The sequence below is a fragment of the Colobus angolensis genome, unplaced genomic scaffold (assembly GCF_000951035.1).
Source record: "Colobus angolensis palliatus isolate OR3802 unplaced genomic scaffold, Cang.pa_1.0 Scaffold291, whole genome shotgun sequence".
Lineage (NCBI taxonomy): Eukaryota > Metazoa > Chordata > Mammalia > Primates > Cercopithecidae > Colobus > Colobus angolensis.
Window position 1 is genome coordinate 3,445,945 of NW_012116166.1, and position 16,902 is coordinate 3,462,846.

The 16,902-nt window shown below is 46.8% G+C and overlaps 1 protein-coding gene across 1 annotated transcript in view; it reads right to left on the minus strand.

Moving 5' to 3' along the window:
• Nucleotides 1-13,559, minus strand: part of TSHZ3 (teashirt zinc finger homeobox 3) — a 31,086-nt gene extending 17,527 nt beyond the window's left edge. Inside the window, exon 1 of the mRNA XM_011949171.1 lies at nt 13,286-13,559. The gene's annotated coding sequence lies outside the window, so the exon portion shown is untranslated. The remainder of the gene's footprint in view (nt 1-13,285) is intronic.
• Between the last annotated feature and the right edge of the window lie 3,343 nt (nt 13,560-16,902).

Here is a 16,902-nt window from a genome sequence, read left to right on the forward strand (position 1 = left end):
TCCAAAATACTAAAAGAGCTATATCCAAAGGGAAGGTAAATGGATGGCTAACAAGAGATAGGAGTTAAGATTTACATGGAAGAGGAAGCAACAGATTCACTCAACACATCTACCTATCCACCGAGCCAACCCTCTATCCATCTATCCATCCATCCATCCATCCATCCATCCATCCATCCATCCATCCATCCATTTATCCATCCAAAAATCCATCCATTCATCCATCCATTCATCCATCCATCCCCCCCATCCATTCACCTCATTCTTCTAGCCATCCCAAGCCCATCCATTCAAAAACTCATCCATCCATCCACCCATCTATCCAACCAAAAACCCATCCATCCATCCATTGAAAAATCTATTCATCTAACCATCCAAAAACCTATCCATCCAAAACCCATCCATCCATCCATCCATCCACCCATTCCCCATTCATTCACCTCATTCTTCTAGCCATCCCAAACCCGTCCATTCAAAAACTCATCCATCCATCCACCCATCCATCCAGCCAAAAACCCACCCATCCATCCATCCATCCATTCAAAAACGTATCCATCCATCTGAAAATCCATCCATCCATCCATCCATCAACTCTTCCATTCAAAAATGTATCCATTCATCCAAAAGTCCATCCACCCATCCAACCATCCATCTACCCACCCACCCACCCAACAACAATCCAAAAACCCACCCATCCACCCAATATGTATTAGACACTGATTACATACTCCAGATGCTTTAGGGTTAGGAATAAGTAACCAAAGTAAATAGCCCAGAATTACAGGCTATACTTTTATGTGCTCAAGATGGCCTTGGTTACACAGAGGATAAGGGCATTAGAGAATCATACATCTGTACAAATGTCTTAGCTCGATATTTAAAGCCCAGGTTAACCAAGTCCCACTTTACCTTCTAAGTTTTATCATCTACTACCCCCTCCACACACACAGATGCTAGTCTTCCCTGATAATTTTCCTTTGATCTTGCCTTGATTGATGCTGTTTCTTCCATTTTACATACCATGCTCAATCTTTTCACACTCCCCTCCCTGTCCTCCAAGGTCCTGCTCTTTCCATGTCCCCCAGGAAGTCCTTTCTCATCTGTCTCTGTGAACGTGATACCTTTAATTTCTGTGATGAGACAATGAATGGAAACATCCTCTCTAAACTCTAAAGTCTACAGAAATATAAGAAATTATCAGCATCATTGTATATCTCTTCGGGCATTTATCTCTTGTAGTTTTTGAGCGGCTGATCCTGGGCATAAATTCTCTTTCTATATACACTACAGGAGCATTCCTTACCTCTGAGCTCTTTGGTCTGGCATGCCAACTGGACTCAGTAACTTCTGGTCCAATTATTTTAGTTTGGATGGCGCTGCTTAGGCTAAGAACCAACAAAGACCCAGGGTCACTTCAGGTAGAAGTTCCCACTGCCTTCCTCAACAGCTCTTGAATGTTGGGCTGAGAAGCCTTAGGTGCTCTCTGACTTCCCATGCATCTCTTCATGCCTCACTCCCACGTCACAGAACAGAGACACTCCAGTAAGAACCAGGGCTACCAGTGTATCTCAGTTCTGGCAAACTTCCTCATCTTATGACCACAAGGAAAACTTGGAGAGAAAATGTTCACAGTGACCTCAGAAAAGTTTAACCCTACCCTCTCTGCACTGGGCACCTGCATGGTAGCCATCATGACTAAGTGATCTTCTTAATGTCTGCAGCACTGCCGCATTGAGCAAGACTGATCCAGCATTCAGCCAGCATTGACACAATTTTCAGCCAACACTCAGCAAGTACTCATCCAGGACTCAGCCAGCACTTAGCCAACATTCAGCTAACATGCAGCTAGTACTGACCCAGCACTCACCTAGCACTCAGCCAGGACTCAGCCAGGCCTGACCCAGCACTCAGTCACTCACCAGCACTCAGCCAGTAGCACTATGTCAGCATTTAGCCAGTACTCAATACTCACTCAGCAGTCAACAAGCACTCACTCAGTATTGACCCAACTCTCAGTTAACACGCACCCAGGCCTCACTAGTGTACATGTGAACATTGTTTGGATGAATAGTGAAAAAATCATTCTAGCCTGTTTGAAGGAACAAAGGTAATGGTCAAATGTTTCAACTTTTAAATATTTCTGACTGACATATACATGCCTACAGATTTCAACCTCATTTCTATATATTAAAACAGCTTTCCTCCAACCAATATAGAAATAGTATCTATTGACTGGTTGACATCACAATATGTTTCCTCTTAAGTATCCTGTCTTGCATTTTTATATTGACACTCTACATAGTCTGAGTTGAGTGTTTCTTATACTAGATCAGGAACCCTTAATACCTTACCATCCATCACAAGGAAGAGAGGAAAGAGAGAGAGAGAGAAAAGAAACAACAATAAAATAATGAGAGCAGCACTCTCACTAACTGGTTCATGCCTTACTTGCCTTCTTGTGGAGGATAATTTAGTAACATATATCAAAATTGAAAACATCTACGCTCTGACCCAGCTAGCAATCTTTACTACAAAAACATTCATACATCATACATAGCCCCTCAACAACAACAACAACAACAACAACAACAAAACCCCTCTATGAAGGGTGTCCTTATCAATATTTCTTAGAATACCAAAGAAGTGAATAAACAAACTAAGGTATACCCATATCATGCAATACTATGCAGCAACTCACAAGGATGGTAAGACAGAGATACCACTGTCAGAGAAGATACGGAACACTGGAACTTTCAAGTACCAACTGTTAACAACCATTTTGAAAATCTCTGTCAGTATCCACAAAAGCTACACGTACACATACTCTGTGACCCGGCAATTCTATTCCTAGATCTAGACCCATTAGATGTGCATACGTAGTTCATCAAAAGACCTGATATCCTTTGATACGCTATTCACAACAGCAAAGCAACTGGAAAGGATCCAAATGTCCATCACCAGAGTGAATAAATACACGGTGTCCTGTCCATACGCTAGAGTGCCATGCCGCAGACAAAATCAACTGTTATTCAAAACAACACGGGAAGATCACATCAACAAAACATCGTATGAATTCATTTATGTAAATTTCAAAATCAGGGAAAGCTCACCTGTGGTGTTAAAAGTCAGGAGAGCAGTTACCCTTTGGAGGTGGTGGCTGGTGAAGGGTGGAGGAACTCCTGGAGCGTGAAATGTTCTGCCTCTGGGCCTGGGCCCTGGAGGCATGGGTGTGTTCACCTGGAGAAAATTCAACCTACACTTATATTCGTATGCTGGGCTTTTTGTATGTTATTCTGCATAAAAAGGTTTTTTAATAATTTCAACTTTGCGGTTCAGGGGTACAGGTGCAGGTTTATCACATGGCATATTGTGTGATGCTGAGGTTTAGGGTCCCATCACCCCAGTAGTGAGCATGATATCCAACAGGTGGTTTTTCAGCCCTTGCCCCTGACCTTCCCCCACCCCGTCTTGTAGCCTCCTGTCTCCACTGTTCCCATCTTTATAGCCATGTGTACCCAACTGCATACAAAGTTTGAAAACAATGATAATTCTCTAATTTCTCATATGAGAAGATCTCTAAGACATAGCAGAAAGTAGGAAAAGAAAATAAGTCTCAGAAACACAAACATGGGTCTCTGTTTTCTGAGCAAGTCTGTGTGTGTGTGATTGTATGTGGGCACCTAGGAAAGAATCCTGGCCTGGATGTTAGCAGCTGTCCTGCAGGTGGAGGAGGCAGATGTGGTTGTGGGGAGCAGCACCGCGGGAGGAAGGGGAGGTAAAGGGTGCTCCTCTGCACCATCTGGAATGTTCACAAGCACCCCTTCATGAAGTGCTGTGAATTTTTTTTTTTTTTTGAGACAAAGTTTTGCTCTTGTTGCCCAGGCTGGAGTCCAATGGTGTAATCTCGGCTCACTGTAGCCTCTGCCTCCCAAGTTCAAGTGATTCTCCTGCCTCAGCCTCCCGAGTAGCTGGGATTAAAGGTGCCCGCCACCACGCCTGGCTAATTTTTTGTATTTTTAGTAGAGATGGGGTTTCACTATGTTGGCCAGGCTGGTCTTGTGATCTGCCCGCCTCAGTCTCCCAAAATGCTGGGATTACAGGCGTGAGCTACCGTGTACGGCCTTTTTTTGTTTGTTTGTTTTTGTTTTTGAGACGGAGTCTTGCGCTGTCATCCAGGCAGGAGTGCAGTGGCACAATCTCAGCTAACTGCAACCTCCACTTCCCAGGTTCAAGTGATCTTCCCACCTCAGCCTCCCAAGTAGCTGGGACTACAGGCATGCCACCATGCCCAGGTAATTATTGTAATTTTAGTAGAAACAGGGTTTCACCATATTGGCCAGGCTCGTCTCCAACTCCCGACCTCAAGTGATCTACCCACCTCGCCTCCCAAAGTGCCGGGATTACAGGCGTGGGCCACCTTGCCCAGTTAGTACTGTGACATTTTAAAAGTTATAAAGGAATTTTTATTTGTAGCATTCACCCTCTGTGTGTCAGGCTCTATACTGGCCATCATCAGCCCAGAAGACACAGTGCCCGGTCCCAGGGAGCGGGCATTTGGGGCTGCATGCCTGGGAGTCAGTGGAGAGTGGGTTCCTGCACAGGGGGTCAGTCACAAAGGCATAGGGGCCTCAGGTGCCAGCTCCACAGAATGCCAAAGGGCCCAGGACAGCTCTCCAACCTCCCACCTTTGCTATCTTCTGCAGCAGCATTCTAGGTGAAAGTGTTACCTACAGTGACAACAAACTATGGGGAAAACAGAGAGATGGGCAAACTGCATGCTGCCGTCCTAATTTTGACCTCAGTGGGAGCAGGAGGTGGGAGGCTGGAAGGCTGCTGGGCAATACCCAAAACATCTGGGGAGCACAGCACTCCTAACCACAGGCAGGGTCTTGCCCCCCATTGTGGGAACCAGCAGGTTTCAGGTCTGTCCCTTCCTTTCATGTTCAGGCTTGGTGTCTGAGGCCAGCTGCTCCCTCCACTGGGCACAGTTCTCAGCTCCCCGCATCCCTTCAGAGCCCAGCCCTGCGGATCACAATGCCAGCCTTTCCAAGTCCCTGTGGTGGACTCCGCGGGGCAGGTGTCTGTGTGGCAGGTGGGACAATGGAGACAGATGTGCAGTGAGACCTCTCTGGGCCCCACCCTTCTGCTGTGAAGACTGAATAAGATAACCACCAAGAGTAAGGGTAATTTATTCCCTTCCTGTCTCTTTTTGTGCCCCTTCCTAAGAACCACAGAAAGTTCTACAACCTAATTTTCTAATTTTTTATTTTTTTTAAGAGACAAGGTCTTGCTCCATTGCCCATGTTGGAGTGCAGTGGTGCGATCATGGCTCACCTGCAGCCTTGAACTCCTGGACTCAAGCGATCCTCCTGCCTTAGCCTCCCAAGTAGCTGGGACTACAGGTGCACACCACCACGCCTAGATGATTTTTAAGTTGTTTTTTTTTTTTTTTGTAGAGACAGGGTCTAGCTATGTTGCCCAGGCTGGTCTTGAACTCCTGGCCTCCAACACCTCGGCCCCTCAAAGCAGTGGGATTACAGGCATGAGACACTATACTTGGCCTGGGCTTTCTGCTTCTAATGCAAGTGGTCTAGAAACACACAGGCTTGGAGAAGACACTCAAAATAAACCAGGATATGTACAACCCCCCCCCGCCTTCAGCTGCCACTTGCTTCCCTGGCCGTCCCTGCCCTAATGCGTACCTACAGGTTGAGTGGTTATGCTCCTAAAACCCAGCTGTGAAATGCTCACGCACTGCAGGGAGACCTGCTACTGGATCAGCAGACATTTCCTGAGAAAGGGTCAGCGGGCCCCCACCGCAGCAGCAGGGACAGAGCTGTACGGAGCTCCCGTGGCCTCCTAGGTCACCTCCTCAGGAGGTGCTCACAGACCTGTGAGATCTGTGTCTCTTGGCTTCCCTTGCACCGAGGGAAGGCCACTCTAGGCTTGCTCATGTGACCAGGAGCATTTCACCTCCCACAACACAGCTGACGTCTCACATGACCAAGGGCTTTGCTGTCCCCTCCATCCAAAGCCCATCCTTCTCACCCCTGCATCCCCACAGCCCTGCAGAAACCCTGCAGCTAGGGCAGTCCCTTTATTCCAGTGGGCTGGGGAGGCAAGGGGGTCCCAACCCTCCCCCCACAGAGCAGAAGGAGGGCCTTGCACAAGTCAGATACTCAATCAATTTCTTTGAATTAAATCAAACTTTTAAATTAAAAGTCGACCCCGTAAAAGAGCCGACTTAATGCTTGTTCTTTTTGTTTGTTTGTTTTGTTCCATTTCCTTGAGACTCTTTGGCACCAAGCAGCATTTCCGTAAAGAATTAAAAGCCCATAACCAATTACGGATGCACGGGAGCCTTCCATCTACCTGCAGTAGTGCTGTCTGGGAACGGTCCTGGCATACTTTGAGGGGCCTTGCACTCCTGGGGGTACCTTCTGCACATGATCGCTGCCCGGCTATACACCAGCCCGAGAAGGAGCGAGAGCCGTCCATGGGCTCCGTGTCATGGACGAAGAGACTGATGCTTAGAGAGAAAGAGGATAGGGGATGAGACACAGAACAAGGACTGGAATTGGCGGAGGGTAGGGGGAAAGCAGCCAGGGCTTTTGCTGCTGAATCTCCCTGCCTGTCTCCAGAATACACATTTAAAATGTACTGCTTAAGGGTGAAGAAACCGAGGGAAAGTCCCCCGATTCCTTAAACGTGTGACACATGGCCGGGCACGATGGTTCATGCCTATAATCCCAGCATTCTGGGAGGCCAAGGTGGGGGGGTAGATCACCTGAGGTCAGGAGTTCGAGTCCAGCCTGGCCAACGTGGAGAAACCCCGTCTCTACTAAAAGTACGAAAATTAGCCGGCCCTGGAGGCAGGAGCCTGTAGTCCCAGCTACTCAGGAGGCTAAGGCAGGAGAATTGCTTGAGCCCGGAAGGCAGAGGTTGCAGTGAGCCAAGATTGTGCCACTGCACTCCAGCCTGGGTGACAGGGCGAGACTCTCTCTCAAAAAAAAAAGTGTGACACACAACCGCATGGCGACTCTCTCTGACCAGAAAGGACAGTAGGCTGGAGTCTGGCTATGCCACCTTGGCAAGGTGTGCCTGGTGAGGTTGTTCATCTCTCGGCCTCAGTCTCCCCACTTGAAAAATGGGACAATATCATCACCTCCCTTGCAGGGCGTGGGGACACACAAAATATGCAAAGTAGATAAAGTAAGAAATGTCACACATGTAGCAAGGGTGCCCAGAACCGTCTACTGGTTGCAGTTGTGGGATCTGGGTGTTTTTCTTCTTGATCAAGAGGGAAAGTCGTTTTTATTTAATCTGAAAATACAAATAGAAGGGCTGCTTTCTGGATGAAGCAAAGCCTGAAAGTCCATGAACACCCTCTGTGACAAGGTTATGGAGTGCAGGGGAGAAGTTGGGCCCTGGGTCAGCATCCCTTCACCATCATGGATTAATCTGCCTGTGTTCCAAAGGTCCCCGTGTCCACACATAGCAAGGGGGCTCAAACGCTGCCTTGCAGCTATAAGACTCCTACTGGGCAAAGTTCTCAGAACCAAAAAGAAAAAACACAACGGGGGTCTCTCACTGACTGGGTCCAGGACCCAAGCCTCTGAGGCCCAGGGCAGCCCTCTCTGTTGGCAGCCTCTTGGAGGGGACAGTAGGAACAGTGTATCACCGCCACTGTGAACACAGAATGTCACGCAAGCAAAGACACTTGTCAAATGCCTTTCCCTTACACGCACCCTCATCATGACCTGTGTTAATGAAGTTAATTGAATTTAAGATCAATAATGGTTAATTATTGCAATTTGACATTCAGAGATAAATGGCTTTAAGACAGAGAAGTATGCGTGTATGTGTGAGCGCGTGCGCAAGAGTGCGTGTGTGTGTGTGTGTGTGTGTGTATGTGAATTCTCTCTAAAGAAGGTGAACGCATTACAAGCCTAAGAGGGATCCCACAAGCCTTCCATTGATTCTGGTACATTGTGATCGACTTCATCCTCTGATAAATGTGGGCTTTTCAGAGCTACAAGTAAATGTTCTACAAGACTACTCTAACCCTTGTCACTGGCCAAATCTATACGTGCTGTACACCAGAAATCTATTGAGATAGATTAAAGAACTGCTGTAGAAACAAGAGCAGCTTCAATAAAGGTGAAGGTTTATTATATTGACTATTAATGTAACTTAACTGTATGCGGTTATGAATGCTTATGGATCAGGGCAGTTTAATTTGGGGCAGTTGGATATGATTATAATTGAACACAATTTTTTTTTTTTATGTCACCATAGATGAACTCAATTCAAGGTGGACAAAAAGGAAAAACCAGCCTAGCTTGGAAAGTAGCTAGGTTATAACCAGCTTCCCAAAGGGTGAATTCCTGGGGAGCGGCGGCCCCAGGAGAGCTGGCCCAGGCCCAGGCCTCTCTAGCGATGCACTCGCCACACCACCTCTTGTTCCAGGCCCCACAGCGTGCAGGGAGCTGACGCCCCCAGCCGTCTATGGCGGCCCCACAAGCCCGGGGTCAGGGCTGCTAAGTGGCTCCTGTCATGTGATCCAAGTTGGTAAGAAGTTTACTTTTCAGGACAGATTCTCTCGGTAGGAAGTCGTAGCCCCAAATGCGTTAGTAATGACACTCCTCCATCCACCCAGAACCAGCTAGATGACCACTTACAAGATTTATAATGACAAAGTAAATGTTGCCAGGGAAGAAAGTCCTACTGATTGCGGAGCACTGACAATACCGTGCGCCTGAGGAGTTCTGTCAAAACGTAAGATTATGCAAAAACACCGTTGAGAACACTGCTAATCATCTGCTTGTGTCAATTACTTGAAGGGTCTCTGACAGCATATTTACATTAAACACATTTCAGGAGCAAAATCCTTAATGCTATATCAGAATATTTTTCATTACCATTAGCAAATCTTTAAAAATCGCTCTTTCCCCCCTTGGCTACAATAGGAGTGATGGTGAGACGGGGAAGGCTGGGTGGGGGCCTGTGTGGGTGGAGTGGATTGCAGGGGATTTCAGTTCATCCCTCTGCAAAGAAGCGGGTGGTGCAGACTCAGAGATGGGGCATCCTCACCACGTCTCCCTCTTAGGGCAGACGACGGGGCCCTCTCTCATCCCCAACATCTTCCAAGTCCAGTGAACGGCGGCATTGGTTTTCCTCCTGGTCGTGTAGCCAGCCCCACACATCTGATGCCAGGCTATTTAACGGAGCAAATGACAGGCGTACAGAGGCAATTATTGAAATTAAAACTTAGATGACATCTGCTGGGGCTGTGCACATTTCAGACACCTCGCCCTGGTCACGCCGTCTTGTCCACAATTACGGCAACATGGATGTAACCAAAATAAACGGCCCGGGGCCTGCAGCGGCCGGGCTGCCTGAGACTTGCCTGCAGGAAGGCACTGGCCCTGTGCCGGGCATCGTCACAGAGCGGGGGACATCCCAGCAAAGGGATTCCGCAAGGTCCACCCTCAGGCCTCCCATGGCAGGTCAGAGAGGGTCGGGTCAGAAGGAGTCCGAGGTGCTTGGAAAAATACATCTGGATTTTTCCGGACATGTTTGCCGGACATGACAATCATACCGACCATGGTGACGATGGCAGCCAGCATGTTTTGATTTTTAAAATGTTTGCGCACTCTGCTGTGTGTTTTACCTCACACCTGCCCCACGAGGTCCACAGGTGGAGACAGTGTGTCCCAGAAATATGGCTGATGAAGTGGAAAACCAAGAAGTTGAACTCAGGTCCCTAGGCTTCTGTTACATTCCACACTGTGGATCTCTCAGTTCCAATGCCTGTGAGCTGGCCCTCCAAGATCCCAGCCCAGTCAGTACCTGAAGACATTCCTTACATTCAGAAACGCAGGCAAAGGGGCTCTTACATAAAGATTATAAAGCCTCAGCACCGACTTAATGTGGCAAAAGAGAGAGTTGTGGTGCTGAGCCATCCGAGACTGCCACTCACAGGGCCTCTCCAGGTCCGGGGTGCACAGGAGTGACCCCTCAGTGCCTAAGCTGCTGCCAACACTTCCCAAGGGCTCAGAGGCCCAGAGCTGACCCTCCACCCTTGTGATTCCTGCCCTGGAAACATAGAGCCACAGACTCTGCCCATGTCCAGGAAGAAAAACAGCACAGGGTGTGAAGGGGACGTTAAGACTCCACATCACATCCAACCTACTCAACAAGAAATGCACCAGACACACAAAATCAGGAAGTACTCACACCTGTTCACAAGCAGCCAGCCCAAAGAATCGAGTACTTGTGGTCATTTCAGAAATCGATGTAAGTTACATGGAAATTTAAAGCAAAATGCATTCCTTTTAAGGGATTCTATATTCTGAATGTTTTGTTTTCTAAAATCTGTCTCTTCCCATTCCAAACACACAGACATTTCCTCAACTGACCTTTATAAGTGTGCTTTTAATTTTACCTTAAAATACTTAAAGACTACATACATACAAAAATAGATATGTCTATATATAAACACACACATATATATGCATTTTTCTTATCAGAGTGTGTAGGTTAAAAAATAATGCAAAGATGCTACATTCATCCTCAAATTGCACTTCCATATGGGAAGTGACATGTATATCGAGGAGACCACAGTTCAAAACAGGAGCATGCAGAAGCCAAAGGGTCTAGCTCGATAAGGCCAAAATGTGGGGTGGATTCTGCATGCCCCATCGCTTGCTTGGTGGAAATAAGATGTCATGGGTAAACAATGTGGCTTCAGTTCATTTCAGTTTTAATCTAGATTATATGTACATGTATGTGTAAACATATATACCTACTTATGCTTATCCATAAATGCATAAACACACGCCCATCCACATATGCACAAATGGACCTCTGAATGAATCTGATTGCCCTACAGTGTTATCCTTCAAATATGTTTGAACAAATAACTCCAAACAAAGCTACACCAAACGAATGAATACCATGGGTGAAGGCAGCCCAGACTAATGGGTGGGGTTGACAACATCACATTCCTAACGTCCAAGCCTCCACTCCAGCAAATCACCCCCCATCTCTCTGGGAAGAGACGGAAAATGGTGGAGCTGCTGACTTGCAGGCCTGAGTGTTGTAAAGGGACTTTGTCCACTGAGATAAGGAACATGCCCGGGTCTGCACTGCGACATTGGTCTTGCTGCAACATACAACAGAGATAGCAGCCTCTGAGATGGCACAGGCCTGGCTCACCAGAGATGCATTCGGTTTACACGGGCACCCAGAGTCACCAAGGTGGAGGGCTCTGCTCATGATGGCATGGGGCACTTGACCTGCACAGTGCCCATTTGGCACCCTGACCATCTCTGTGAGGTGGCTGAGTGGACAGAATCACTCAAGGGCAAGGCACAAAATCACTCAGGAGTCTGACGGGTGCCGGTGCAGGCTCTCACGCCCCCACCCCGCCCCATCTTCCTCTCTCCTCTGCTGGCATTTCTTCCCCGGCAACGTCTCAAGGCCTCACGGGCCTGATTTCTAAAACCCCAAAGTCGCAAATGACAAATGGCACTGGCAAAAAGATGGCACCTGCTGGTTGAACTGTCATGGGATGAGCCATTGGCTGGTGCCAGCAGAAGCACATGGGTCTCAGAAAGATGGATTTTTTTTTTTTGCAAAGATTTTATTTTATTCAAAATAAATGCTACCTATCATTTGGTGAGATGGATCCTGACTAGGGCCAAGTGCTATTCCAGGGCCTTCCCAGCACTAACCCACATACCTTCCACAAGGACTTCGTGAAGTGCTCACTCTTTTTTTGTGGGCGGGGGGGATGGAGTCTTGCTCTGTTGTCCAGGCTGGAGTGCAGTGGTGCCATCTTGACTCACTGCAACCTCTGCCTCCCGGGTTCAAGCGATTCTCCTGACTCAGCCTCCTGAGTAGCTGGGATTACAGGCATGCACCACCACACCCAGCTAATTTTTGTATTTTTAGTAGAGACGGGGTTTCGCCATGTTGGTTAAGCTGGTCTCGAACTCCTGACCTCGTGATCCACCTGCCTCGGCCTCCCAGAGTGTTGGGATTACAGGCGTAAGTCACTGCGCCCGGCCCGAAGTGCTCACTCTAATAATTTGCCTTTCACAGTTTAGAACTCTCAGAAACTTGCTCAAGGGGATGGGGCAAGCGGTGCCAGGACTGAGGCCTCGTTGTATGCACGTGGCCCCCACGCCCATAACTCTTCCTCTCCACCTTTCTGGGGGCCCTGCCTCTCCCTCTGCATCTTCAGCTGTTTAGAAAAAGAATCTCCCTTCCCCAAACTGTCAAACTGGGACCATAACAACAATAACAAAAAAAATTAATCTTGAGTTTTTAAAATATCAAAACCTGAAAATGTATAATTAAATTAATCATCATAAATTACTTTTTAGCACTGAGAGCTGGATTTATAATATCATTTTCAAACCTCTCTGTGAGATTTAAATATTTTATAGCATATGTGAGTTAGAGGGAAATGTGTCTGAGGGCTTAAATATTGCTGCAGAGCAGTAGACTTTGACAAAAACTATAGCACAACTGTTTCTAAGGTAGTTTGTAAAAATTATTTATTTCCATACCAGTTAATTATGATGGGAGTCTTTGTTGAATGCACAAGCATTAAAAAAGTGCTGATATTTTATGCATCTTTAACTGGAGCGCGATTCCCCGCAGCGCACTGGTAACTCCTTGACATTTAGCATTCACTCACAGCAACTGTAATAAGGGGTTTGATTGCTTCCTTTGCAGATGCAGTAATTTAATAACTGTGATCAGTTGCATAAATTTACTATACAACCATCTTAAGTTAGCCACATTAAAATTAAGCAAAATTGTAATCTGTTGACAGATTATTGCTACTGAACAATTCTACTAAAAGCATTTCAGATTAGCAAGTGCCACAAGCATTTGTGTTTTATAAGCTTGTAAAAAAATACGGCAGCTTCCACATCCCCATCTCCAGCCACCCCCTCCCCTGCCCCCCCTCCACACATACACCACAAATCTGACTATTAGACAATTTCATGAAATTCTGTGCTTTCTGTTAAATCACCTCTGAACTGTTGATTTCGTTATTTGAAATGTGTGTGGTGAATTCTGCTGTCTGGAAAGGAAAAAAACAAAAAAAAAAGCCGCGTGTCAGTTTCTTCTTTCTTTCTTCCCAGTAATTTCCTTTATGCAACTTTACATCCATTGCCTTTGAAGGGATAGGAAACCTCCTAGCATGGACCTCTTCTGAATAAAATGATCGGTTCCCCAGAGCAAAGGAAAAGCACTAATTTCGTACCTTAGATGGAGAAAGGTAAAAGGTGCCCGGCTCCCTCTGAGTGAGATCCCTGCAGCAGGCATCCTTAATTAAGGAGACAACAGAGACGCCTTCTTGCTCAGTTGCTAAAGAGCCCCTTATGGAGTTTGTGGGTAGAAAGAGAAGAGGGCACAAGTTCCATGGGCAGGCTTTACCTAGAGCATGGTGACAGAGAGGAAAACAGCGCCCCTGCCCACTCTGTTTAGAGCAAAATGGGACCCGCATCTCCTGCCTGGTGCCCTGTGAGTTGACTTTTCAGAGCAATGTTTAGCCAAGCAGGCAAGTCAGGAATAACTGTTTCTGATACTTCCCAGCAAATATCTTTAACCATCTGTTTACACTTGCCAAATATGCTTCCAAGTTTCCAATTTTATCAGTATATAAAAAGAATATCTGTTTTTAAAAAAAATCGTAAATATCTTGTGATGCATCTTTACATAATTCAAGAGAAATTAAAAAAAATTTCATTTGAAAGCCAGCATGATCACAGATTTGTTTAAACTTTCATTTACATAGAAGTTTGGGGTGGGAGCCACAAAAAGGGGATAGGCGCTGTTTTGGAATGGTCAAATGTCAAAGTTGAGTGCCAGGCGGGGAGTGACACACAGGTGTGCCCTCCCCACGAGACGATGGCACACCCACTGTGTGGGCTTATTCCTGGGGTGGCCCTGCATATGCAGCCTGTCACTTCGGATGGAGTTGCGGGGCCTCTCCCAGACAGGTGACGCGGCGGGCTGGGCTGCAAGCTTCCTTCAGAGCAAGGACCACTACTGAGTGTGACAAATTGGATGGGACTTCACTACCAAATTTCCTGCCAAGAGGCCTAACAGTCAAATGTCTATCTTCTTCTCATCACCAAGAAGTGATGCTGCGACTTTGACATAGTGTCTCCGTTACTTAAAGATACAGTTAATGCAAAGTGATCGCAAAACGTGAGGTCTGTAAAACTTTTAAGAGCCAAGCCAAGGCGGCTTTCATCATTGGCTCTTTTATCTTGAGAGGGCACACGTGCACGTGTGTGGGTGCGCATGTGCACTCATGCATGGGCATGTGTGCATATGTATGCGTGTGTGTGTTATGTGTGTGTGTAAAGCCAGAATTCCTACCAGGCAGCACAGAACCTGGGTCTCTGTCATTGCCACCATTACCTGCCATTTTTTATAACATAATACACTGGAGATACCCTGGGCTAGGTTTGTTTGCTTCTCATTATAACTAATTATGCTTCTAAATATGTTCTTTAGGGTTACACGTGTATAAAAATGGAGGTAGGAAAGAAAGAAAATGAATCAGGATTATTAAAAGAAAGAGAAACATACTAATTAGTTAACTAGTATACTCATTTCAATGTTTAATAATATTTTTTAACATTCCAGCATACGCTGCAGAATTAAAAATTACCCACAGCACCACCTGTGCGTCCCCTGGGACATGAAGATTTAGAGTTCTCTCCTGCAGACTTGGAGTCCTCGTTTCTAAATATTTCTTTGAATATTTCTTTGTATTCCACCTCATTCCACCCCCACAAATTAGAAGCCAAAAAAAAAAAGATAGTAAATTTTGTTCCCCACCAAAGCCTTGTAAATAACATCTCTACAAAGCCCAACTTAATTACATAACTCAAGTGCTTGAGGAAAAAAAAATGCATCTATTCCCATAATTTTGGAAGCTGCCTCTACCCGTTTCTATATGTGCAGACTGCACTGGCTGTGTAAAAAGCCAAGCGCCCGCCCTGTTCTCTCACCCTGGGTAGGAAAGAGTGCCATTGTACCCCTTCTTTTTTTTTTCCATCTGCTTAGTGCCCCCCCTCCCCATGTTCTGGGAAGGTTCTGGGCTTTGTGTGGCCTACGATGGGGCCAACTGCATATGGCTGGGGAGACGGGAAGATGGAGCAGAGCTGGAAGTGTCGAGAAATGCAGGAGTGATGACATGAGGCCCGAACCACCCTCTCACCTGGAAACAGACCCACCTCCTCCACCTGAGCAGCACGCGGCACGGAGCTGGTGTTCTATCAGGACCCCACAATTAAAACCGCGTGATGCATGGCAAAGCCAGGGGTGCCCCCCAAGCCTCTCGGGCTGGCTTTCCTCAAACTCCACTTCTGACTGTGGGTCACTCGTACACAAACAAAGCCTTAACAGAAATGTTACCGAGGAAATAATAGCCATTTCCAATGATAATACACAATTTTAGCACTGACGCTTGGCTGATTTAGGTGTTCGGCCAATGTGTCAAGCAGTCTGCCTTCCTTAGGCGGGCCTTTAATGGGTAACTGGCAGGCTCTGGCAGCCTTATTTCTGTTTTAGATTTGGTTTGTCATTGGGTATCCATTACCTGCCATTCATCTTTGATCTCTTTGGACAGGCCTGATCAAAAGATGTCATTTGACCTACTCCACTTGGCAGAAACTTGTATGACTCTCGTAAAGGGGCCACCCCAGCTATAAATAAAATGACATTATTATTTTTCTGTCCTATCATGTAGAGGAGACAATTATGATAATGCAGTATCTGTCATCGGGAGCCCAGCAAATTGCTAGCTCTCACGCAACTGTTTAGCTTTCTTATTTGTTGTTTGTCTGTTTTCCTCCATTTCAAGTTGAAAATAAAGCAGAATTGAAATCCCTAATGCTCTGTCTCCCACTCCGACAGTCTCGGGGCCGCTTCCCATGGCAGTGACATGCAGGTGTGGCCAGCAGCTTGTGTTTGTCAATGGTGGGTGGTGGCTAAGGCTGTGCTGGCAAGGCATGAACAATGGGATCAAGTTTGTCCTTCGTTTAATGTTTGGAAAACAAGCTAATCTCTGAAATTAGAACTGAGAGATATTACTGCAAATAGATAAAAATCATGGCAAGGGTTTATTGTGTCCTTAATCAAGTCATAATAAGGGAAAATGTGCTGGAACATTCCCCCGACAGGTAAAACAGAGACAGCTCCGGTGTCATCACCAGGGAGCCCATAGCTTGGGGACACAAGGGTCCAATTGTTTGTCACTGTCTCCAGCGTGGACCACCACTATGGGCTCCATTTCTAGGAGACTGGCTCTTGATCCTTTTTGGAAATGGAGGTTTCGGAGCTCTGGGGTTTGCTTCCTTCCCCGGCGTTTTAGGCTCCACAGGTATACAGGGGTAGTGTGAAGAGATTACTAACTCAGTAGTCATTCTCTGTTGGTCAGGTGCCCTTGGGGACTAGGCGCAGCACAATCTCTGCCCACCACGTGCTGAGAACCTCCACCCAACTGATGCTCTTGTCTGGAAAGAGAGAAAACCAGGGACACACCATCCAAGACCCCTGCAGAAATCCTGGTTGTGTCTGCTCAGATTCAGATCATCCTAGAGAAAAGGAAGTGACTCCTACAGATGAGCTTCATTTGAAATGGGAGAAAATGAAGCCCCAAACAGAGGAAAGGACTGACCAGAGGCACCACGAGGCGTTCACAGCAGAGCTGAGACCAGATTCCACGCCGCCTAATTTTTTGGTGGGGCCCACTCCCTGTGACAGGCCACCAGCCTGCCGTCCTCCCCAAGGCCAGCCCAGGAGCTCAATCTTCGGTGAGCCAGTGACCACCGTGCTGTTGGCCCCTGGGGCCTGCCTACAGCG